The sequence below is a fragment of the Canis lupus genome, chromosome X (assembly GCF_011100685.1).
Source record: "Canis lupus familiaris isolate Mischka breed German Shepherd chromosome X, alternate assembly UU_Cfam_GSD_1.0, whole genome shotgun sequence".
Taxonomy (NCBI): domain Eukaryota; kingdom Metazoa; phylum Chordata; class Mammalia; order Carnivora; family Canidae; genus Canis; species Canis lupus.
Window position 1 is genome coordinate 119,594,486 of NC_049260.1, and position 26,801 is coordinate 119,621,286.

At 42.1% G+C, this 26,801-nt stretch overlaps 1 long non-coding RNA gene across 6 annotated transcripts in view; it reads left to right on the top strand.

The window, feature by feature from the left end:
• Nucleotides 1-492: 492 nt before the first annotated feature.
• LOC102154180 overlaps nt 493-26,801 on the top strand; it is a 268,196-nt gene continuing 241,887 nt past the window's right edge. For 3 of the 6 annotated variants that reach the window (XR_005386524.1, XR_005386525.1, XR_005386521.1), the window contains exon 1: nt 493-688. This is a non-coding gene — a long non-coding RNA (uncharacterized LOC102154180). Of the gene's footprint in view, nt 689-10,014; nt 10,173-12,378; nt 12,439-16,044; nt 16,720-26,801 lie in introns of those variants that run through there. The other 3 variants (XR_005386522.1, XR_005386523.1, XR_005386520.1) reach the window with 3 other exon arrangements.

Below are 26,801 nucleotides of genomic sequence, written 5' to 3' on the forward strand. Positions count from 1 at the left end.
ACCTTCTTAACATCAGCCCTAATAAAATTAGCATAAACTTTGTTCTTTGTCAAAAGGCTACAGCAAATGATCTCTGGAGGTCTTTTCTGTCTCTAAGATAGGTCTACAATTCTTGGATTCCTTCTTGTAATTCTTCTGGAATGACTTGGACTCTTTTCCAGTCTACTTGTGATAGACTTCTTGTACAGCCTGGAGAGAGCAGTGGCCTGCATGGTCTGTCCTCCTCCCTTCAGTCTAAGGCTCTCTGGTGACTTGGAGGACTCGTATTTATAGTTACAGTTATAGTCTAATATTGGGACTCTCCACAGACTGCTGCTCGGAGAAGTTCAAGGTCTCTGAGACGGTTTCAATGAAAGAATTCCATCAAAAAGAATTTGCTGAATTGTGATTGCAAACAAAATAGCTTTGTGGGGACAAAATGTACTCCTGACAAGAGAGCCTTATGTTTATTTTCCAGCCTCTCCCAGTGCTTCACTTCTAATCTCTCCACAGAAGGAAACATTTCAACAGAGAACCCTGTGGAAATTGAGACCAACTATCTTCTCGAAGTCCTGAACTCCCCATTCCTACTTCTGAAGGCATCCTTTTGTTCACAGCAGCTAAAGCTAGCCCGAAGTCCAGTTCCTTGCGATGGTGGTTCTGTTTGGATGTTGGATACACACCATTCCAAGCATTGTGGTCTCCAAATGTAAGTTCAGTAGCATAAATGTCTTTTTGTAGCCTGGAAGAACTTTCTATCTTTGAGTTATCAAATGTGATAGTGTCTCATATTTTGCTGGTGCCATTTAGAAATTTGACTATCATATGGGGATTTTGGAATCATGGCTACATTGTTTTGTCTGGGTTATATATGGCTCCTTCATTCCAGGGGAAACCAAGTTCTTCATATACAGCACCAGTGTTCTCACAATACCCAGGCCAAGAGACTTGGGCAGGAGTAGGAGCTAGTTCTTATTCTGTAGGTAGCAACAGTAAAACATGGAGAGGCAGACATTTTTGCAAGCCACTGGTTCTTAGCTCCATTTTTTGGGACATTCCATGGTGTCTCATAGGATCTCAAAATGCCTCGCAAAATCGCTCTAAAATTCTCAAAGCCAAATTCATCTTAATTGAATTCAATCTTTTTTTTGAAGTTCAGCATTATGGGGTTGGGGTGGGTACGTTTTACAAAAAGAAAACAACAACAACACCCTCCCCCCAATCCCAACCGGTTAAAACAAGTAAAATGGCAGATCTCAAAAAACATTTGGGAAGCAGTGGACCAGTCGGTAAATACCAGAACAGGCATTAAAATAACCCAGGTCAGGTACCGAGAGGTATAAATTCTTGACTCATCTTCCATGGATCTGTATTTAAATACATATCTTGTGTGATGGCATGTCTGAAGATATTTTTCTTCTGGGTAGGCTTTCTGCCACACTTGGGGATGATCCTAATGACCTTTTGGAGTGACCTGATTTTTTTTTTCACTTCTGGAAAGGTGAAAAAATATACATTGATATACTTGAACAGTGAGCAATTTAGTTTGGCTGGAGGACAGGCTTACTTTTTTTTAAAGATTTTATGTATTTATTCATGAGAGACACAGAGAGAGGCAGAGACACAGGCAGAGGGAGAAGCAGGCTCTCTGCGGGGAGCCTGATGTGGGACTCGATCCCAGGACCCCAGGATCACGACCTGAGCCGAAGGCAGATACTCAACCACTGAGCCACCCAGGTGCCCCCTGGAAGCACAGGCTTATGATGGGAGAATCATACAAACATGTTTGGAAAGGTAGGTTGGGGCCACATGTTTGAGGGCCTTAAATACTAACTGAGGTGTTTAAATTCTCTTTGATAGGCAGTTTGGAGGCATTGAAGGTTTTTTTTTTTAAAGATTTTATCTATCCATTCATGAGAGACACACACAGAGAGAGGCAGAGACACAGGTAGAGGGAAAAGCAGGCTCCATGCAGGGAACCCGACGTGGGACTCGATCCTGGGTCTCCAGGATCACACCCTGGGCCGAAGGCAGCGCTAAACCGCTGAGCCACCCAGGCTGCCCTGAAGGTTTTTAAACAAGGGTTGAAGGAGAAATATGGAATGGCCAGAGTTAGACTCTAAGGATATTAACAAGGCTGGAATGTGTGGGTTCGGCCCAAATTGAGATAAGACAGATCAAGCAGAAACTTTCAACAGCCTCAGATGAAAGGTGTTATGAAGGTGTATGCAACTTGATTGTGAGCTCTTATTACACTGATATTTAAAAGCAGGTGAAGTGTTACCTCTTGAATTCCACAGACTTTCTATTTGTTAATGCTGGCTAAGATTTCTCCTGGCTCAACTGAAAAAAAAAAAGTACCCTTTGCCTTGCCTTCCAAGGGTACCTGTTCAGAAAGGGGTTCTCAAGCTGTGTATAGTATTCTTGGCATCATGAAGTCTGTGTGGTTCCACGAAGCTCCAAGTCCAGACTGACCATCTGCCGTTTATTGTGTTAAAAGAGGGGACATCACATAGACTAAGTCTGAGGTATTTAACCCATACATGCCTTCAGACTTGTCACATGTGAGCTTGAGCAGTGGGGCCTCATTTTATTCCGATGTTTGAGGAAATGGAGGAATTTCCCTGCACTCAGTGTGACAGCCACTATTTGGCTTATGCTCCAAGGGGCAAATATAAGGGCTGTGTAGTTTCGATCTGAGTTTTTCTAGTCAGTGGCTTGGGATGCCCAGCAAATATTTAAAGGAAATTTTGTTTTAATTGAAAAAAAAAAGGTATTTTTCCATACCTTTCACTATATGAACTTTTAGCAAAGGAGACTTCTCCCTTTACATATTTTGATGATAAACAAATTCTGTCATCTTCCCACTAAGTAAGAGAAATGGTGCCCAAAAATGGTAGAATAATTTCGAAGTTATGGGAGTACCATAGCATCCACAGGAACCTTGGCATGTAGAGTTTTATGTAAGCCCTTGGCAGTGAGAGGTGTCAACTCTAAAACAGAGGAAACCTATTGCAATGCAGTTAAGTTGGTATATTGATGCGACATTGACTTTGTTGCTGCCATGTCCTTACATAGACTGCTCATCTGGCCCCCACTGTTCCACTTACTGTGACGATCTGTATATTTTTATTTCAAAGAAGATCTGAACCATTTTATTTCGGTTTTGACCTGCTTTCATCGCTGCCCATGCCTGTCCTGCTCCACTAGGTGGCATTCTTACCCATGAGACTACTGCTGCCTTGTACACTGGAAGAAGCTGCCAGGCGGTGGGCTGGGCTGGGCTTGGCTTTCCTGTGAGAATGAAACGCATGTGGGTTGCCTTGTCCCTCTACTCCTGTCAGCACCAAGATGCTATTTCAAACCTGCTGCCTTTCAAAGTCTTTTATTTTATTTTTTTATTTTATTTTTTTCAAAGTCTTATAAATGTTAATGAATACCTACTCTGTGCAAGGTACTATGGTAGGCACCGAAACAAGATTTGAGCTAAACCACTGTCTGGACCTTCCAGGAGCTCAGAGCATAGTAGCAGGGGGGCAGGTGGCACAAGAGCTAGAAGAGGGCCACAGCAGGGGAGAGAATGCTTTTCACTGGAGGCTCTGGGTGACCAGAGGCCTCGCAGGCGTAGTGGCCCATGACCCTGATGTGTGGGACTGTTGGCATAGGGTGAGAGGTTCCCTGGCATGCCCTGGGAGGGAGAGACTAGCACTGTTGCACTATTTCACTGGTAGTGCCCCATGTTCTGCCTCAGAGGCCAAGGGAAGAAAGCAGTGGCCACAAACGTTCCCTCCCATCCCAGGAACAGCCTGCGCTCTCCCACAGTCTCGGAGACAGATGATCAAACGTGTTCCCACTGCTCCAGAACCAATGAGTGCAAGTATCTATGGCTCTCTCAGTTGATTTTACTTGTTAGGTTTTTTTTTTTTTCTGGAAAGTACAAAAAAAATGGAAAAATCACACCCATAAGAGTAGCCATTGGTCAGGTTCCTACCAACAAGAATTAATCATTCTTAACATCTTCATATATTGATTTCCAACATTTTCTGTGTTTATATATAAACAGACAACATATTAATGCAGACAACATATTAATTCTCATTTGTTGTAATTTGTGTCCTTCCCATTCATAGAGGACCAATTCTTGGATTCAGTTTTGGGGTGCCAAGGTGCTCCGACATAAGTGCCTCTCAGCATAATGGCAGCAAAGAGAATTGTTATGTTGTTCTACCTTTCTTTCTCCTTCCTTGCTCCTCCAATGCAAACTTAAATTTTTTCCCCCAGAGTTTAAAATCACAATGTGGAAAGTGTGTAAAATGCAGAAAGACGAAAATAAACAAACCATCTGTGGTTCTACCACTTGGAGAGAATCGTAGTTGATGTTCTCTTTGATACGCTTCCTTCTAGCCTTTTTTCTACATAGTTTTTTAGAACATTAGCTGCGTATTGTATTTAGTATTTTATAATGTGCCTTTTCCCTGAATTGTTTCTGTATTTATATATTCTTCTACCTCATGATTTTTAGTAGCTGCCCAGTATTCCATCCTATAGCAATATCATACTTGGTAATTACTATTGCTAGACATTTAGTTGGTCTCCTTTTTTTTTTCTTGCAACTGTAATAATGTGTGTTCTTGCGCATAAATCTTTACATGAATGTGTGGCCATCAGGATAAATTTCTAGAAGTGGAACTTCTGAGTTAATGATTATGAACATTAGAAGGCACTCTTTCATTGTATCCTTCTTTACCAAAGTAGTATGTTTATCATAGACCATGTAGAAATGCAGAAACACAAAAAGGAGAATATAATATAAAAGAATATTCTTACCATTCAGGGGTAACCACCATTAACCTTTTATCACAACCATTCAGTCGTCTTTTCCCTGTATTCTACATGCTCTTCCATAAGTTTCTTTTTTTTTACTTAATATATTCTGAACCTTCTTTTAGGTTCATTATCCTTCTACACCTTCAGTGGTTGTGTAGCATTTCATTGTGCAGAAATGCTGCAGTTTATTTGACCACCTTGCTACTGTTGGGCATTTAGGTCATTTCTGTTTTCCCATACTCTACAGAAAATGCAGAGATGAGTATTCTGTGGCCATGTCTCTGCAGAAATCTTTCATTGCTTCCTTTGAATGAATTCCTGGATGTGCAGTTGTCGGTTCCTACATGTATGCACATTTTTAAGCTTTTGATGGGTCTTCTCATCTTAGAGGCAGAGGATGGATATTTGCTCCTTTTGTCTCAATTCTTGATTATCACTGAGGAATTTTTTTTGCCAGCCTGATTGCAAAGAATTAGTGCCTTATTTTAAAATTTGTATTTACTCGATTGCTAGTGAAGCTGAGCTATTTTCTTTTCTTTACACTTTTGCCCGTTTTTCTGTTCTGGTATAGATTTTTTTTTTCTTATTCACTGAAGAAATTTTTAAAATGAATTTAAAATATTAATTCTTCGTCATTCGTGCAGGTTTTCTCCTCTGGCTAGCTGTTGCGATGAACTATATGTCTAGATTTCCTGATACTAAACTACAGTCCTGGAATAATCCCCTCATGCTTACGGTGTAGTCATCTTGTCCTGCTGGGTTTGCCTTGCTGGTATTCTACTTAGAGTTTTTGCATCTCTGTTTGTAACCAATGTTAATCTTCAGTTTTCCTCTGTGTGTCTGTGTGTGTGTTCACTAAGTTTTGTGGACAGGCTAACTGTAGTTTTATTAAATGAATGGATCTGATTTTTTCTTCTTCTGTATACTGGGAACTACTTTTAAAGCATGGAATTTACTGTCTCCTTGTCAATTAGAAAGAACCTGCTCATAAAACTAAGCGCTATAATAACCTTTAGAGAAAATGGCTTTGAACAGCATGCTTTGCCCTGTGTTTTCTAACCTCTTTGTGAGTCCAATTTGCTGTTTCTTAGGAAATCATACATTCTGAGATTTTAAGATTTATCAGCATTTTTCAAGCTTTTTTTGTGTTATAATCCCCATGCCTTATAATTCATCCATTTAAAGTCATTTCTAGTAGATTTATAGAGGTCTACAACCATTGCCACAATTGCCACAATACATTTTAGGACATTAAAAAAAAAAAAAAAAAAACTAAAGAAACTCCATAGCCATGAGCACTCACTCTCCATTTCCCCTTAACAGTCCCCTGCCCCCAGCCACAGATTAGGTAACCACTAATCTGTTTTCTCTCTCTATGGATGTGCCTACCCTGGACCTTTTGTATAAACGGAGTCATACAATATGTGGTCCTTTGTGACTGGCTTCTCTCACTTAACATATTTCCAAGGTTCATCCAATTGTGACATGTACCAGTACTTCATTCTCTCTATGTTTTGTTTTTAAAGTAATAGACCTTTTTTTTTAGAGCAGTTTTAGGTTTATGGAAAATTGAGCAGATGGTATAGGGTTCGCATATACTTCCCTGACCATAGTTTTCCCCGCTAGCATCTTTTTTTTTTTTTCCCCGCTAGCATCTTGCACTGATGTGATACCTTTGTTATAATTAATAAGCCTACATTTTTATGTTATTATTAACTCATACTGTATCAGTGACATATTAATAAAGTAATGTGGTAAGTTCAGAATTGATGTTAGGGTTCACTTTTTGTGTTGTACACTTCTGTGGGTTTTGACAAAAGTGTGATATGTGTCTACCACCATGGTAGTTGTATAGAATAGTACCTATAGAGTAGTTCCACAGGTAGCACAGGGGACTTGTAGCCCTGTCCTTCCCTCCTTTGCCAGAGCCTCTAGCAACCACTCCTTTTTTCACTCTCTCCATGGTTTTGCCTTTTTTAGAATGTCACGTAGCTGGAATCCTACAGTATGGAGCTTTTTCAGATTGACTTGTTGCACTTGGTGGTATGTGTTTAAGGTTCCCCCATGGCTTTTCATGACTTGATGACTCATTCCTTTTTAGGGATGAATGATATTCCACTGTCTGTACATACCATAGTTTATTTTATCCATTCCTGTACTGAAGGATATCTTGCTTGCTGCCAGGTTTCAGCAACTATGAATCAAGCTGCTCTAAACATCTGGGTGCAGGTTTTTGTGTGGACCTAAGTTTTCAGCCCTTTTGGGTAAATACCGGGAAGCACAGTTGTTAGATCATATGATAACCATATGCCTTCTTTTGTAGGAAACTGCCAAATTGTTCCACAGTGGCTGTACCATTTTGCATTTCCTCTAGTAATGAGTGAGAGTCCCTGTTGCTCAACATCCTTGCTAGCAATGTCATCAGTCATTTGGATTTTAGCTGTTCCAATAGGTGGATACTTGTATCTCGTTGTTTTAATATGCAATTCACTGATGACATATAATATGGAACATCATGCCATCTGTATGTCTTCTTTGTGAGGTTTTTGTTCAGATCCTTTGCCTATTTTTAAATTAGATTCTTTCCTTATTGGTGAGTTTTAAGGATACTTTCTATAATTTAGATACAAGTCCTTTATCAGATAGGTATTTTGCAAATAGTTCTCCCAGACTGTGGCTTTTTTTTTTTCATTCACTTACCAATGTCTTTCACAAAGAACAATTAAAAAAATAAGATTTTATTTTTAAGCAATTCTACACCCACCATGGGGCTTGAACTCAACTCCTGAGATCAAGAGTCGCATGCTCCATCTACTGAGCCAGCCAGGTGTCCCACAATTTAAAAAATTGTTTTAATAGCATCCAATTCCCTTTCATGGCTAAATAATATTCCATTGTAAGGATATACTCTACATTGTTTATCTGTTGATCAGCTGATGGACACTTGGGTTGTTTCCTTTTCGTCATTATAAATAATGCTACTGTGAACATTTGTGTACAAGTTTTTGTTTGGACACATGCTTTCATTTCTCTTTGGTGGATACCTAGGTGTGGAACTGCTGGGTCACAGGACTGTTCTATCTTTAACTTTTTGTGGAACTGCCAAACTGTGTTCCATAGAAACTGCCTGACTTTTTCAAAGCAGCTGTACCATTGTACATTCCCACTAGCAATGTAGGAAGGTTCCATTTTCTCCATATCCTCACCACCTCACCACCACTTGTTATTGTTACGTCTTTTTGGGTACAGCCATTGTAGTGGGGGTAGAGTGGTATCTCATGGTGTTTAGTTTTCATTTCCCTAATGACTCAACATTGAACATATTTTCCTATGTTTATTAGCCATTCGCATATCTTTTTTTTCCTCTTCTTTATTCTCTTCCATGGGAATGAATGGATTCCACTAATATCTTCATACAGATAATTTCCAAATATTTACTTCCAACCCTGACCTTTCTCTTGAGATTGTCCAAGATTTCCATCTCCTTACTAGGCACTTAAGGTCCTGGTTGCATCTCCAAATTAGTATATCCCAACCGAAACTCATCAGCTTTCCTCCCAAGCTATTTATTCTTCCTGTGTTCTTTTTTTTTTAATTTTTATTTATTTATTTATGATAGAGAGAGAGAGAGAGAGAGAGAGAGAGAGAGACAGGCAGAGGGAGAAGCAGGCTCCATGCACCGGGAGCCCGATGTGGGATTCGATCCCGGGTCTCCAGGATCACGCCCTGGGCCAAAGGCAGGCGCTAAACCGCTGCGCCACCTAGGGATCCCCATTCTTCCTGTGTTCTTGATTCTGTTCATTATACCATTATTTCTCTAATGATCCAAACTTGAAACTTGACATCAGAGCTGCATGTAAGAGAAATGGGATAGGGAAGAGTTAATTCATTGCCAAGTTCTTTGTTACTTTTGTAACATTTTGCATCTGTTTTCTCTTTCGATTTCTGTCCTCTTTTGACTTTCCCAATCTCTTACTCTCCCCTTATCTCTGATCATTGGATCTTAGGTTATTTTTACTTTCCCTTTGAATGGCCTGCCCCTTTCTTGACCATCCTCGTTTTCAATCTGTGTATCCTTTCTGCCTTGGTTATTTTTATGTCGTCCAAGACTTAAACTATCATTTACCCACTTATAACTCCCAAATATATATATATATATATATATATATATATATATATATATATATATATATTTCCAGTCCTGGAATATCTTGAGAACTTCAGACACATTCATCTGCCTATCTGCAGGATATCGCTACTTCTTAGACTTTTCAAAATCAGCATCTAAACTGAACTTTTCCTGTCTCACCTGCCCCCAGACTTGCTCCACCTCCTCATGTTTTCAGTTGATTGCAGCACCAACCATCAGAGGTTCTTAGGACAGAATCCAGCCGTCATTCTCCTCTCTCTTTCTCCCTAAAGCCAAACATTCACAAGTATAATCTGCTTTTATCTACATGCTGATTCTTTGCTCAAGCTTTTATCATCTCTCATTTAAACTATTTCAGTGATCTTCAGCCTGGTCTTTCTGTGTCTAGTTTCTCATCACGCCTCCATTCTGACCTCTGACACAAAGTGTCACAAAATTTTCCAAACTGAAAATTTAGCTATGCCACTTCACTGCAAATAACATACAAAAACAAAGACAACAATGAACAATGACAAGAGAAGAACAGGAAAAGATTTACAGTCTCCCTGGTGGTACCTCATTTTCCTAAAGGGCACATGGTTCAGGTGCCTTAGCCTGGCCTATTGTTGTCCTTACTTTCTCCTTACTCTCCTACCCCCATTGTTTGTGAGGCTCCTGCAATACTCTGGGTATTGAACATGTTCCCTCTGTTCCAACTCCTTTGCCTACGTTGTCTGCCTTTGTTCCTCAAAACCCTGTCCGGGTGTCCCCTACTCTGGAAAGACTTTTTCTAGCACAATGAAATACATCCAGCTCTGGGATTCTTCTGTACTTCACACAGTGTTATACTGTAACACTTTTGTTTATGTGTCTGTCTCCCCTTCTAGGATGTGAGCTCTCCAAGGACAGATTGTGGCTGTTTTTTCAGCTATATAATAAGTGCTCAGTAAATATTTATTGAATGGATGATTAAGATGTTCCATTGGCTGAATTGTGCTCCCTGAAGTCTAACTGTATATAACATCGAGCATGAAATAATATTACAACACAGATTTCATGTCTTTTATTTTCTCTCTTAGTTGACAGGCTCAAACCTTGTGATTTCTTGGAGGTGGGCATGATCATCTGGCTGGGATCAGAGGGGATGATTGATAAGAACCTGTTGCAGTGAGTGTGGACTTAATCCTGAGTAATAACCAAGCCTCTCAGCCTCCAGGTCTTCATCTGTAAAGCAAAGGTACTAGGAATATCTGCCTCAGAGAGTTACTGGGAAGATCCAGTGAGAACATGTGTGTGAAAAATACCATGTAAAGAACCATAAAAACATTAGTTTCCCTCCCCTAGGAAACTTAGACCAATGTGTGGGAATTACAGGGAGGCAGATTTTGACCTAGTGTAAGGAAAGACTGTCTAATGTCTCGAGCTGTTGAATAATAAGAAGAGTTTTAGGCAAAGGGAAGGTCTAAGACTTGGGGTCTTTCTGCAGAAGCTAGGTTTCTGGACTTCTGCTGAGAGTTTTGTTGCCAGGGGTAGAGCCACCCTAGATGACCTCTGAGGTCTCTTTCATGGCTTACATAATGTTTGAATTACTAGGACTCTTCTTTTTTAAAAAAAATATTCATTTATTTATTAGAGAGAGAGACAATGAGCAGGAGGGGCAGAGGGAGAGGGAAAGGAAGAGAGAATCTGAAGCCGGCTGCACGCAGAGCCCAATGAGCCCAAACCAAGAGTTGGACATTTAACTGACTGAGCCACCCAGGCTCTGGAGGATACTTCTTTACCCTTTTTCTGATAATTTTTACATTACTTAGATATTTTTAAATTGTAAAAGAAATACAGGTACATGATTATTTCCTTTTCTTTAAAATCTCTTAAAGCCCTAGGCATTTTGATTCCTAAGTGGAGGCTTGTTTTATATACCCCTAATAACTAGGCAGACTGCTTCAGGTCTTACTGCGTGGGTCATTTATAGACATTTTTATTCTAAGTGCTCCAGTGCTCTTTAATGACGATTCAGTGGATGCTGAAAAGTGTCTGTGTGGTGCAGTTAAGGCCTCTCTCACACAGGCTGACAGCAGAGGGGGCAGGCGGGGGTGGGGCTGGGGGGAGGGAAGTGTGGGCATTCTGATGTCACGACAATTCTGAGTTACAGGTTACTTTAAAATGATTGATTTTTATTATTTGCAAGTAGAAATACTATTATAAACAGCTAACAATATTGTCAAGTAGAGGTCTTGCTAGAGTACGCTACAATGAGTTGGTAAAGATCATTTGAAATTAGCACACTAATTATTTCTATGCAAATGAATGTTGTCAGAGCGCTTGGAAACAGGTTGTTCTCTGAACTGGGTTAAACATCCCCTAAGAGCTCATGTTTATACTCTTAATTTACTCAGAAACCTGTTGTTGCTGTTTTTTAAATAGAGGAAAGGTAAAGTATGCCAGCTCATGATTGAATTATCACAAATTTAGCAATAGTTGGAATTGAATTATATTTTTATGTATTTATTTTATTGACAATTACTAGTAGCACAGATTTGCTAAAAGGAGGCCAAATTTACTAGCTAACTTTCTTTACACAGAGGTTATTTCTCTAAATGGAAGATGTTCACCTATGCTGTTTGATGAAAAATTATCTTTATGATAATTTAGGTGACTTCCTGGCTCTTTTATTTTTATTTGTTTATTTTTGAGTAAGGTCTAGGCCCAACGTGGAGCTTGAACTCATGACCCTGAGATCAAGAGTTGCATGTTCTACTGTCTGTGCCAGCCAGGCGCCCTACTTCCTGGCTCTTTTATAAAATGTTCAAAGATTTTATTTATTTATTCATGGGAGACACACACACACAGAGACAGAGACATAGAAGAGGGAGGAGCAGGCTCCCTGCAGGGACCCAATCCCAGGACCCAGGGATCAGGACCTGAGCCAAAGGCACTCAACAGCTGAGCCATCCAGGTGCCCCTCCTGGCTCTTTTAAAAACATCAAGACAGTTGCTCCCAAATAACTATAATTTCATATCTATCAAATATTCTAGCTGGGAAAAGGTTGCTATAAACTATATAGAGATTAACAACTTTGAAAATCCAAGAATAGGGCAGCCCGGGTGGCTCAGCGGTTCAGCGCCGCCTTCTGCCCAGGGCCTGATCCTGGAGACCCAGGATCAAGTCGCACGTCAGGCTCCCCTCATGGAGCCTGCTTCTCCCTCTGCCTGTGTCTCTGCCTCTCTCTGTCTCTCTCTCTTGAATAAATAAATATAATCTTAAAAAAAAAGTTCTTAAAAAAAAAAGAAAATCCAAGAATATAAGAAAATGGACTCAGCCCTAATTGTGGAAGTGGCTTACTTTCATCTTTTTATTCAGCAAAACTTTCATGATCTTGCAAGGCCCTGGGTTAGCTTACGATGATCACTGTTTTTTAATTTTTATTTATTATTTATGATAGTCACACAGAGAGAGAGAGAGGCAGAGACACAGGCAGAGGGAGAAGCAGGCTCCATGCACCGGGAGCCCGACGTGGGATTCGATCCCGGGTCTCCAGGATCGCGCCCTGGGCCAAAGGTAGGCGCCAAACCACTGCGCCACCCAGGGATCCCACGATGATCACTTTTAATTGCATATAGTGATGCCAAGCAATGGTTGAGTGAGCCTTCTAGTAGATATTTTGGAAAAATTAGTATTTCAATCCTTTTGCCTGCCCCACCTCACTCCCTGCCCCTGGTCCTCTTCTATAGGAACTGGTGGATCAAGAAAGTGGGCCTGTGGTGACCTGGGCTTCAAATTCTGAGATGACAGGTATAGGTGGAAGATTCTAGGGCAGGAAGGATGATTGGGATGGAAGTTGGGAAGAAGGGGAAAAGAGGATCTCTGACCAAGCCAAAGCAGAAAGCCACGGAGTGTTAGGACATGAGCAAATCACAGGAGGATATGTCAGAATCGAGGCTAACAGATAAAAGGAACAACAGGGGCGTAGTCCCTAAGTCTAAGCTAGCCAAATCCTGCTTGGGCCACAGTGTCCCTGCAGGATGGTAAGCTTTGATCTGACCTCACAGGGAAGCAGAGCAGCTCAATACTCAGGCTGTTCTATAGAAGCCTTGGAGTTTATGCTTATTGTAACCTCATAGATGTCTCTTTATAACATTAAATTACTCCATACAACTCGCTACTTGGACATTTATTTTCTAGCAGGCCAACTTTAGGAGGTGATGTGTTTGAAAGAGCCCTGCCAGGGAGAGGGTGGGGCAGGGGCCCAAACTCTTGGTTTTTAGCCAGTGCTCTTAGACAAGTCATCTAATCTTTCAGAGCCTCAGTTTCCCTGTGTAAAAAATGAGGGTTGAGATGGTAAAAAACATATGGTTCATCTATCAGTCGCAAGTTCTAAAGCATACATAAGAATTTTGTGGCCTTTGGCATTTGCCATGTTTGACTTGAGGAAAAGACATATACTCTCAGCACTACATTTGAGCTGAACCTGTGGAAAGCCCCAAAGTCAAAGTCAAACTACAAGTAGTCAAATCCTCTCCCTTGCTGGCTCACCAGAGCTGGGGGTGTTGACGACAGTCTATGCTCTGTTGGGCCATTTAAACATTTGGGGAAATGGCAGGGAAGCAAAGTGAATAGAGTTGAACAGTTGTCTCCTCGGCCTCTGCAGATGCAATAGCTTTCCTGCCAGTATTAGACCAGAGGCCCGCTGTGCTCCAGGAACTCTGATGGGGCTGAGAACCCCCTAGTGATGCACACACCACGGGCAAGCTGGAGAACTTTTAGTCCTTTGCCAAAATCACACCTGGCTCATTTGCTGAGGGCTATAGGGAGATGGGCTGCCCTTTCTGAACGGCCCACCCTGTCAGTCCTGCAGGGGTGAGACAAAGGATATGGGGGCTGCCAGTGGATTTTAAAATGTTAATTTAAAAAAATAGTCCTTAATTATAAAAAATAGCCTTAATTATAGCTTACCATAGGCAGGCTACACATTTCGGAGTAGTTTTACAAACACGGGAATAAGCGAATAGTTGGTGAATGCTGGTGAGTTCTTCATTTGCATGCTGTCCCACACCCAAATTGTAATACTGCAACACCACAATTTTCAGACAAATTACCAGTGCAACAAATTAGCACAATTTGTTAATTTCCTCTTTAATCGCACTACAAAGACTGGTATGTCTGTCTTTTGCCTTTTTTGACGTAGAGGCTCATCTTAAAAGCAGAGAGACTTTAACACAGCTAAATCTCTGTCTATAACAAATAAAGCTTGTTTTCATTTTCCTTACCCAGCCGGCTAAGATTTATACATTAATTATTCAACTGATGCATCTTAAACATCCTAGTTAAAATACACACTGCTGGCCAGGGATTGTTCAACCCCCAGCACACTTTTGTTTGCCTGCAAGGGATAAAGACTCAGGACTGTAAATGGGTAAACTCAGTCTTTGCATGTGGCGAGGTCAACAGAACTCATAGTGAACATACAAAGGATAGAGAACTAATTATTATTGAGATTCAGGTAAGTGATTTCTTAGGCATTTTAGCTGTCATGCTGTGGAATAATTGCAAACCCACCAGGAAGGAATTGCAAAACACAACCTACTTATCCTTTCCCCAATGGCTACATAGAATTTTTTTTTCTGTTTTGCAGTTTGTGCCAACCCTCTATTTAATCATTAAAAGGAATGTTATTTTAAGTATTGCTTCCTGAGTAACAGTGTTTGACTGAAATCCTACAGAATGGTGACTTTGCCCAGAGTGTGACTAGAGTGTGCTGGCAAGATTTGAGGCAATCAGAGCTATTAGTAATGGAAGACAGAGCTCTGTGGCAATTTCATTTAAGCTCTGTTCAAGTTAATATTCCATCTGACTCATGTAACCATCACTATCCAGTCCCATCAGTGACAACAAAAAAATTGTTAAACAACATTTCATAGGCATCAAGTGTTTTGTCTTTGATATAATTTTCTAATCATGCCTTATTGGAGCATTTTAATACTATCATTTAAATATCAGTAACAGCCACGGCAGATAGTCTAGGCATCCCACCAAACCCCTGTTACTAGGTTTCCCAGCTTGGCAGCTAGACTCTCCCTGCTTCTAGGTCTTTGCATCTTCTGTTTCTTGTCCAGGAATGCCCTTCCAGTCTTGGTTTAAAGGCTTATTCAAGAGGTCCCCCTTCCTCCCTCTGGTATTCTTGATCCTATACCCATTGGATTCCTTCATGATATTTGCTACCATTTAAAATGATATCTGTATCTTTGTTTCTGTTGTCTCCCCCTGATAAGCTATATGAGGACAGAGACCGTGTCTGTTCTTCATCTATATAGTTCCTTGCCTAGCAGAGGAAGCAGAGGCTCTAAATATTTTAGTGAATAAATGAGGCAATGTGGCAGAGATGCAAGGAGGCGGGATCCCCATGTGCTGAAAACTTCCAGATTAATATCATGATTGTATTGGATCCTGCCTGGGCCTATGGGATTTGAGACCAGTATGCCCACCTGTGGGCTAGACGTTTCCACCTGATGGTCCACAGGCACTCCGGAGTCAACATTCCAACCTTGAATTCATCAGCCTGCCTCTCAAATCTCTGTTTCCTTCCCAGTCATTGCTTGAATAATGGCACTGTCTTGTCTGTCATCACCCAGTCAAGACACTTTGCCTTCATTTTCCCCTTTCTCCTCCTCAACTCCAGCACCCGGCCCTGTCAGTGTGTCTTCTGGAATGCCGCTTAGATCTGTCATCTCCTTTCCACCTCCACTGACATGACTTTGGTTCAGGTCCTCATCATCTCTGGTGTAGGCCAGTGCAAATGCTTTCTGACAGTCTCTCTGCCTCCTCAGCTGTACACACTAAAGACCACCTCCCTCTCCACCAAAAGTCAAGCATTATTCTCTATCTAGATGTCAATGAAGACTGGCAATGCACAGAAGTAGCTGGAACCTTACTGAGTAAGAGATATTCAAAGATTGCAGACATACGATTTCTTCAAGATTAATTTCCTCTTTGTTTTTCTGCTACGTGTCCAACGGAATAAACCATTAAAATGCTTTGAGTTTCTGAACGAAAGCACAGAACTGTGCCAGCAGAACAACATAAAGGTTTCCTTTCTTTATTTTTCCTCTAGCATCTATCTGTGATGGATGATACAACCATGAATCTTCACTTAAATGTGGAATCCTGAAATATCATAAAATCTCGGAGCATCAAAGCTGGACAGAGGCCATCTGGATCTTTTGTCTGAGGCCCAGAAAAGGCAAGGACCTTCTCTAGGGTCACACAGTGAGTTAGCTGCAGAATTAGGACTCAGACTCCATTTTCTGTATTCTCAAGCAATCGTGAGGCTTCACTTGCATGTATCATTTCAACATCTGTGACCCACTCCTCAGACTGCTGTGCCATGACTTCCTTCCTTCACGTGACCTTTTTTTTTTTTTTTTTTGGCTTCTCTTGTATCTAAATGCTGAACCAGGAACATTAGGAAGAAAATCTGACCTCTGTAAGTGGTGTGTGGTTCATTGGTGATTTCCAAAGGGGGCACTTTGGAGCACTAGAGGTTTCTTGGAGCTGCCCTGGCCCCTGTGTATATCAGTCAGTGGGTCCCAAGGAAACAGGGCTCTGCACAGCCAACCCCCATTTCATACTCCATAGGAAGTTTGGTTTTCATTTGCTTTATATGAGCCCACATTACCACTAGACTTAAATGAGTTCATGTTGAAAAAGTTTGGAAAACTACCTCAGGAATGCACTTGGTAGTTTGTGCCCCCAGTTGAATCTTCCAATTAAACAATATTTCCATGGGTTTGTGTCTATTTTTATTTTTACCCTTCTCTTTACCATGATAAAAGACAAAACAAAAACAAAACAAAAACTCCTCCAGGTTTGCTCATGTGGGTGTGGTAACTTGGATGTTGATTGTCCCAAACTAGGGAGTGGACCAGTGCCTGAGGCTGGGGCTTTATGGCCTCTCAGTTATATGTGGATGGGTCAGGTCTGCCTGCCTAGTGGCCTGCCTTCCCTCTCAGGCCAGGGAGTATGTGGGACTACTTGGTAGACGGTATGTTGTCATTAAGAATCTAGTATCTCTGGAAGCCCAGGTGGCTCAGCGGTCTAGGGCCGCCTTCAGCCCAGGGCATGATCCTGGAAACCTGGGATAGAGTCCCACATCGGGCTTCGTTGGGCTTCCTGCATGGAGCCTGCTTTTCCCTCTGCCTTTGTCTCTGCCTCTCTCTCTCTCTCTCTCTCTCTCTCTCTCTCTCTGTGTGTGTGTGTGTGTGTGTCTCTCATAAATAAATAAAATCTTTTTTAAAAAAGAATCTAGTATCTCTTCTCCAGCTTGCTTGAATTCTGTATCTTAGTCTTTGATAGTGACCAGTGCTGAGCAAGGTGGAATGTACCTGAATGTATTACCAGGTTGAAGGGCAGCAGCTGTCCCATGGCCACCCAACCCTTTAGGCTTAGGGTTGTGCCCATCCTTAAGAAGACATAGCTAGGGAAGAGGATGGCACCGGCCATGAATACAGGCTTGGACGTATGGATAGGGAGTTCAAGGTATTGCATATTACGAGAGTTTACTATAGAAGAGGGAAGCATAGAGTTTGAATAGGCAAGTCCCTTGGCCCCATAGACTCCTTGCTCTATGGGGAGTGGTGTGGCTAGAGCAGGGCCAGAGGAAGGCCCTTGAAAGTGTGACACCTAGGGCAGGGTCCTGGTTACCCCAGTCTAACAGTAAAACTGTTAGAACAGATGTTCTAAATGTCCATGTGGGGGTGGGGGTGATTCACGGCTCTTAGAGGTAATAGGTGGCTGTCAGTTCCTTGGTGGCTCTTTGGGGTATGGGGAAATAGTAGCAATGGGGCCATTACTGCTTTAAAAGGGAATAAAAGGGAACTATTTTAAGCAAACTCTTTAGTAGCAAGGGACACATTCATTGACTTACTTATGGAAGGTCCACAGTGAGGGTACTTTCTGTAGTGCCTAATGACAATTCAATGAGACCAGCTGGCAGCCTGCAGCAGGAAGTGGTTGGATGTGGATATGAAGGGCTTTGAACACAGCTGCCTCCAAATCTAAGATATAGACTGTTTTCCTCGCTGAATTGAGAGCAGTGGGTGGTATGGTTGAGGTAAGGAGGCTGGTGTTGGAGTGAAATGCATCCGCTCCACTGGATGGTGCCTGGTTGTGAGACAGAATCAGGCCTGCAGTGAAGTCCAGTGGAACACACATCTCAGTTTCTTCATCTGTAAAATGGACCTAACAGTCCTTGCGCCACCTACCTTGCAGAGGCGTTGGGTGGCTCTGGTTGGAGAGTGAACATAAAAGTGCTTTGTAACCCTCAGGCAGGGCATATGGGAAAAAAAAAAGGTAATCATCCTGCCATTTGCTGCCTTTCCAGTGGGAGTGTGCCTTCAGCTGCACACGAGTTTTAGATTTAGGTTGTCCACCGTCTAGCAACACACGAGGCTCCATGCAAAGCCATCTCTGCCCCTCTGCCTGGCACCTTCCAGCCCCTTCCAAGCTGATACACTGCTGCAATTCTCATTTTTTTGACTTCCACAGTGGGGGAGGGGGATTTTATATTGGCAAACATTTCTGAGGAGACAAATAATTGCCTCTGGAAAGAGAATACTTTTCTCTTCCAAAAATTCACATTTGCTGGTTTAAATTGATGTGACTTTAGTTTTTTGGCTAGCGCTCTGCAGTATTCCACTGAGCAATAATTATTCCTTTGGTGTTGCAGGAGTTTGCTGAGAGAAGGGAACTAAATCTAAAAGAGTGAATCCATCTGGTACATATGTTGACGATTTCTCTGAGGCCACTGACACTGAAATGTTAATGCTAGATTTTTCATCTATTGGTCACATTTAGATATTGATATAATGTGAACTAATGCTCCAGGTCATTGAATCAGGCTGAATTCCATTCCCTCATGCGGTACTGGGTACCCCACAGCACGGACTGATGAGCATCTTGGCAGAGCACAGTGGTAAGCCAGACCCTGCATTCCAGTCCTGCCACCAGGTCGTCAGATCGTGGTTGCCCCAGAAGACTTGGTGACTCCCAGTGCTTGAAGCATTAAGAACTAAGGGTAGGCAGGGTAGAAACCACCCTCCCAATGGGTAGATGACATCTGGAATTAATCTGATACCTCAAGTATTAAGTGCCCCTGGGAAGAGCCCCTGAATCCCATGGGGGCTTGTTATCCTGTAGCCTTCCTCTTGACATTCTAGATGTTTGGGTGAAGCTAGGGTATGCTCCAGGAACCCAGTGAAGGCATCCAGCTTAGGCTTGGCTGGGCCTTTCCTGGGGGTGCTGGGCTCTGGCTGGCTGGCTACCAACTAGGGTCTAATCCAAATAAAACCTCATGGAAACATGGTGCCATCACCCGCTTAATGATTGGTGTTGCCACTGCTGCAGGGTCTCTCCTAATCAGATTGTGTTCTGAAATAGCTAGCTTTGGTTTGTCCTTTTTTTTTTTTTTTTTTAGATCACTGTAACTTGGCCAGGAGGCCCTATTGGGGATGACTCTGTGGTCCTCGATGTTCGGAGTCTGTTTGATCCATGCTCATTCTCCTTCTCCTGCTCTCCTGGGATTTAAGTCTTTGGAGTCCTAGCTATCACTATACAAGTTCTACTGTAAAAATGTGGGAAATAGTCTGCTTTCTCCCATAGTCCAGTGACACCTCTGTGGAAAGCTGTGCAGACATCTTGTATTTCACTTGGGTTTTAACCCACCTGCAGTTCCTGCTTCCTCTCTTGAGGAAGCGTTAGCCAAAGAGGCCACCCAGGATTTGCCAGCCTCCTATGAAATAAGATGCTATGTGGTAACAAACAGCTAACTGTCCAGATTTATTAGCAAAATCTGGCTGTTCTAGCTTTTTTGCAGTTTTCTCTTTCCTCTGAGGTCCAGTGTGGAATAGACTCTCCAGAGTAAATTGTCACTGGGAGAAATTCAGAGCTGCTGTGTGTCATTGGCACATGGCTGAGGAGAAGGCGACTGAAGGGTTACCACCATTTTCCCCAAGAGCTGTTAGGGCAGATTATTGATTGTTTTCTAAATACCTTCTGCCTTCAGCACAGGATACTGTGATTATTAAAGAGGCACCATCATGTGTCTTTTTAAAATAGTTGTCTCTGTTTTGTTTTGCTAATATCCACTGTGCCCTGGTCCCTCTTTAGGACCCAAAGGTGATGTTTCTTTCTTTACCCACAGAATTTGTCCTTGCCCTTCTGGCAAATGGACTTGAATTGCTCCTGCTTCTGGCAGCTGGCAGCTGGGTTTACTTCAAGGTCCTTAGGAAAGCCAGACAAGTGCCATTACACAAATCACTGTTGACTGCTGTCAGCCTGCTGGCCCTCTCTCCCACACTTCTTTCTCTACCCCTGCCTCCCAGTCCTTTCTGTATAGGCTTGGAGGTGTCATTCTTCTTCTAGGACAACAGACTTGTGGGTAAAAATTATGTCTAAGGGTACATATCAGGAGACCGATGACGGCTAGAGTAGAATGGCATTCAATCTATGCAGGAAATAGCACTCTGTCATTTGTATATTATCCACAGCATATCTAATTTAAACGTTCCTACTGAAGTCTGCAGTGCTTAAGCCCTCCAACCCATCAATGGGGCTTTGGAGGAACTGTTGTGGCATTTCATCCCTGTGGGTGTAATCAGTGTTTGTGCTTGGTCTTTTACTTCACCCCCAGGCCACCCTTCGGTGCTGTCCTGGACCCCCTGGACTCCTGGCCACCCTTTTGTGTTGAGGGGGGTGGAGAGTATACTTTGTTTCCTCTTATTTGGCATTTGTTTCAACTCAATGAGCATCACAGATCCATTCATTAAGAACCATGGCTGTGTTCTCTTGCCACATTTCCGATTTCTAAATGCCCAGGTGAGAAACAAATACTATCTAGAGTAGACATTTGCTCCTGCTCACTACACATAGAGGGCCCAGAAACATACATTGTACCTTTGTTCTAGAGTTGCAAGACTTCTGGGAGCTCCTCATGCCTTCTAGCCACACTGATATAGTATTTTGAGAAGGAAGGTTTTTCTTTTTTTCTTTCTTCTTTTTTTAAAAAGGAGGGGGGATCTGGGGGTACCCCTGTTTGTTTATACTATTTAGCTCCTACATGGGGTATACAAGCCTTGATGTTGACCATTTTTGAAGCATCGTGTGTACTAGTATGCTTCAGTTGGTACATTTGTCACTTTAAGAAATGGGCAAATTGGAGCACTTGGGTGGCTCAGTGGTTGAGCATCTGCCTTCGGCTCATGATCCTGTATTCCTTAAGTCATGATCCTGAGATTGAATCCTGCATCAGGCTGCCTGGACAGAGTGTGCTTCTCCCTCTGCCTATGTCTCTGCGTCTCACTGCATGTCTCTCACAAGTATGGAACTGGAGGGTATTTTGCTGAGTGAAGTAAGTCAGTCGGAGAAGGACAAACATTATATGTTCTCATTCATTTGGGGAATATAAATAATAGTGAAAGGGAATATAAGGGAAGGGAGAAGAAATGTGTGGGAAATATCAGAAAGGGAGACAGAACGTAAAGACTGCTAACTCTGGGAAACGAACTAGGGGTGGTAGAAGGGGAGAAGGGTGGGGGGTGGGAGTGAATGGGTGACGGGTACTGGGGGTTATTCTGTATGTTGGTAAATTGAACACCAATAAAAAATAAATTAAAAAATCTTAAAAAAAAGAACTCAGTAAATGGTTCAGGGTACCTGTTAAGATTTCTTTGGCATGTATTCACTGAGTACCTTTTGTTGCCTAAGACCTTTGGCAAGTGCTGGGAATGCACAGATGAGATAGGCACAGTCCCTGCTCTCGGATTGTTTCACAGTCTGGGAAGAGAAGAAGACACATCAGTAAATAACCATAACACTAAGAGCTGCTATAAAATTCCAGGTCAGGGCACTGGCATGAGCAGAGGTCAAGGGCAGGGTACACAGTTTGATTGGGGAATCACAAGCAATGTAGTGGAGTGGAGTGTGGCATGCATATTGGCAGGAAGCTACTGGAGAAAAGATTGGAAGGTAGGTGTGGGTCAGATTTTTAAGAGTGGAGATTTGTAGCTTTCTGAAGATGATTTGGGTGTCCCTTGAATTCAAGATGGTTGATCAGTGGTAACAATTCTGTCGACATTCCTAGAACTTTTGTTTAGGGTAGCAGGAGATGAAAGACAAAGTGTTTTTTTAAGATTTTATTTATTCATAAGAGGCACACAGAGAGAGAGAGGCAGAAACATAGGCAGAGGGAGAAGCAGGCTCCACGCAGGGAGCCCGATGCAGGACTCGATCCCGGGTCTCCAGGATCACACCCTGGGCTGAAGACAGCACTAAACCGCTGAGCCACTGGGGCTGCCTGGAAGACAAAGTTTTATTTTATTTTTATTTTTTAAAAGATTTTATTTATTTATTTATTCATGAGAATACACAGAGAGGAGAGAGAGAGAGAGAGGCAGAGACACAGGCAGAGGGAGAAGCAGGCTCCATGCAGGGAGCCTGACATGGGATTTGATCCCGGGTCTCCAGGATCAGGCCCTGGGCTGTAGGCAGTGCTAAACTGCTGAGCCACCAGGGCTGCCCAAGACAAAGTTTTATTTTGTTTTGTTTTGTTTTTTTTCAAGACAAAGTTTTAAAAGTGAAAGTCCTAGGGACCTTGTGAGTCAAAGGTTAGAGCACTCTGTATGGCTTGGAGCTAGAGCCCTGAGTAGTCTGAAATGTATGTGATACATCTTTGGCTTAGGGAAAGGAGAGAAGATTTGGTCTGGAGAAAAGATTCAGAAGGAAGGATAGCAAAGCTGGATAGTTTTGCACCTACTCCCCCATCAGAAATTTATAGTTTGATTTCATTACTCCCTTTGAAATATTGTCATGTCCCGGAACATACAGAGGTCTGGATTTAAAAGTAAGTGTGAACGCCTCACATCCAATTCAGATGTAAAGGAGCAGTTAGGCTCATGTATGTGATTCTGCTTCACAAGCAGTCAGGATTAAATGAGTGGGCTTGCAAGAGCGGCCAGAGATGGAGCTGTTTGAGAATGCATTGGGCATGATGGTCCAGACTGTTGCTCACGGTACACCCTGAGCCAGGGATATGTAGCATTATCCTCTGGGCTAAAGCCATAAGCACTGTTCTTATTGGTAACACACCATCTTCCAAATGGTTGCCACACTAGAACAGGGAGCCTGGGCTGGATCAATGTGGTGGCACACATGGACATGCGGCGTTCGCTGGAGGTCCTCTCTCCCGGTACTCTTCTTTTTTAAAAAAATTTATTTATGATAGTCACACACACACACAGAGAGAGAGAGAGAGAGAGAGAGGCAGAGACACAGGTAGAGGGAGAAGCAGGCTCCATGCACCGGGAGCCCGATGTGGGATTCGATCCCGGGTCTCCAGGATCGCGCCCCAGGCCAAAGGCAAGCGCCAAACCGCTGCACCACCCAGGGATCCCTTCCGGTACTCTTCTGGTTGATGATGTGGCTGGCCATGATTCATGTGGCTTCATCTCTGTCTTTGCTGTGAGTTGGATGGACCCTTCCTGGGCTGCTCTCTCTTGATAATTATCAAGGTGGAGGGTATTGCTCATTTAAAGAAGCACAGCACAGAGTCCTCCATACATAAGCAGAGAAGCTCTCAAAGGAAGAAAAATCTCTGGAAGGAGGTGCCAAGGTCTATTTGGACGGGTATCCTATTGTCACCGAGCTGCCCCCGAGGAGCCTCTTTCTACTTGGCCCTCAGAGAAATGAACCCTTTTTGGAATTTAGCATGATGGTTTTAGAATACCATTTCTCAGTCCTTCTAACAGACCAATTCTGAGTATTCCTGATCACTAAGTATAAAAACTCTTCAAAAACACCCCCAAAACCCAAAAACAACCAAGAACCCCAACTCTTCATTCATCTATTTCTTTTGCTTTATCATTGGTGCTTTTGAAATTACGATTCTGGAGGTGAAAGTCCTACAAAATGATTAGAGTTAGGGTTTAATCTAGAGGAACCTGATTGAAGGGTCATGTGGTAATTGAGTTTCTCTATTAAAAACAATGTTTTTTTCACTAGGAGTCCTGAGTACTGCGAGGAAATTTCAGATTACAGCCTTGCCCTATATCTTGTTCCTTATACTGGATCCCCACTAGAATGAATATATATATATATATATATATATATATATATATATATATACACACACACATGTGTATAATGTATGTATATATGTAAATATATATGTATATAATGGTTTAAAGTAAGTTTTATCAATGTGGTAGTACAAATAATTTTTAAAAATCAGGCTTATTTCAACAGAGAACAAAAACAGGCCAGCATTGCTCCCTCTCAAGCCTGTTCCTCTGGAGCAACCACTTAAAAAAATATTTTATTTATTCATGAGAGACACAGAAAAAGAGAGAGGCCGAGATATAGGCAGATGGAGAAGCAGGCTCTCCACAGGAAACCTGATGTGGGACTCGATCCCAGGACCCTGAGCCAAAGGTTCAACCGCTGAGCCACCCAGGTACACTGGAGCAACCACTTTTTAACTGTTTTAGCTAATGCTTTTGGTATTTACCTTCGTATTTTTTATTATATATGTTCATATTGCTGTTACTTGGTTCATTATTTTAGGTATCGTCTGTTGACCTCTTGTGATGGTAGATGAGAATCTGGCTGTCTTATCAGTCAGGCTTGGCTGACACTCCTGATTTCCAGTGACTTCACACAACAAATGTTTATTTTTGCTCATGCTACATGTTCAGCCTAAGTGGGCAAGGAGCCTCTGGCTCCTTTCGGTCCTTCAAGCCGGTTGAGGCTCCATCACAACACCCGATTCTAAGATCTCTGCCAAATGGGGAGATGATAGGGGGATTGCATCTTGGCTCTCAAAGCTTCTGCCCAATTATGGCATTGGTCAGTTTCCCTCATGTTTTACTGATCAAAACAAATCATGTGGCCACACTTGATCTGAAAGGAGGCCAGGAAGTGCAATCCTACCATGGGCGTGCCAGGAGATGCCCTGGAGTATTTATGAATAGCCCTAATGACTGCCACGTAGCCCATCCATGTTCCCATGTCCCTTATTGCCCTCATATAAGTAAATCACATATTTTTTATAGAAGGAACTTCTGTGTTTTGATCATTATAGGTTGGTCAATATCATCCAGTGGCAAGACAATATGTTACATTTATGTGTCATTTTAAAATAGTATTTTATTTCCCCAGGGTCAACAATTGCCTAATTTTTTCTTTGCCTACTATTTGCATTGATTCCTTATTTTCTCCACAACATTCATCAGATTTGTCAAATAGACCTCTGTGTTGTTTTCTAAATATGAAAAACTATCAGATAATGTATACATTTGGGGTTTTTTCCTACAATCTTCCAACCTCCTGCTCCACTTTGGGAGAGTTGCTCTCCAGGCTTGCTGAACAGGTATCACCCTGGGGACTCCTGTTGCCAGTTTCCTGTGTCAGAGTCCTAGTTTTCTGGGGGTTCATGTCTCCCTCTTTTTTGGTTTACTCACTTGTTTTGTTGGAGCACATGCTTTAATAGATTCCTAAGTAAAGGCTTATGTGAAGTGTACTAGTCAGCTGTTTTAGTAAGTTATGCTGTGGTTGTAAATATTCTAAAATCTCACTGGCTTATACAGCAAGATTTCTTTCTTACTCATGTCCTGTTTCCTTCAGGCATCAGCTACAGCTCTAGCTAGGTCTTTTTCATTCTGAGACCCAGGCTGAACAAGAAGCCCCTTTTTAGGAAAAGCAGTTCTATGGCAGAGGAAAAAGAGCCCCGACAGAACCAGTGGTGACTCTTAAGGCTTCTGCTTAGAAGTGGCATGCATCACTTTTGTTCACCTTTCATTGGCTGGAGCAAATCTTATGTCCAAGCCTGATACTAGTGAGCATGAAGCGTAAGGCAAAATTGTACAATTCATGATAGGAAGTAGTGTGACCACACATTCAATTATAGCTTAGTCCCCCCAGCCACCCCAGAATTTTGAAGGCATTGCTCTATCATCTCCTAGTTTTCAGTGTTACTGGACAGTCTGATGCTGATCTGACTCCTATTCTTCTGTATGAGACTTTTCTTCCTTTACTCTGGAAGCTTTTATGATTTTTCTTTAATCCCAACTATTTGGGATCTTGATGATGTGAGTTGTGTAGATCTTTGTGTGTTCCTTTTACTGGTCCTTCCTTGGGTCTTTTCTTTTTTAAAATTTTTTTCCCTTGGTTCTTTTCAATGTGGAAATTTATATCCTTAATTTCTGGGGATTTTTTTTTTTTATTACTATAGTCATTTCCCCCCCCCTGTCTTTTCTTTCTGGTTTCAGTTACTTGGACATTAAGCCAACTGAAACTTTTCTTTTCCTTTATTTTTAAAGATTTTATTTATTTATTCATAAGAGACAGAGAGAGAGAGGCAGAGACATAGGCAGAGGGAGAGGCAGGCTCCCTGTGGGGAGCCCAATGCGGGACTTGATCCTGGGATCCCAGGATCATGATCTAAGCCAAAGACAGACACTCAACCACTGAGCCACCCAGGTGTCCCTGTTCCTCTATTTTTCTTATCTTTTTTCTCTCTTGGTCTTTCTGTTCTACTTTTGGGAAGACAGGTATTTTAATCTTCCTCCTCCCCCCCTTTCACATTTTGATGATCATATTTCCAATGGCCATCAATTTCCTTGTTTTCCGTCTCTCTCTTTTTCATAGTGTGCTGTTCATGCTTATGGATGCAATTTTTTCTCTTATCTCTGAAGAATGTGTGTGTGTGTGTGTGTGTGTGCATGTGCTACATATTATAAAATGTATGTGAGGTTTCCTTCTATTCTTGCATCATTTGTGTTTTCTCTGGGTTCCCTTCTCCAATTTATTTGAAGCCTCTCT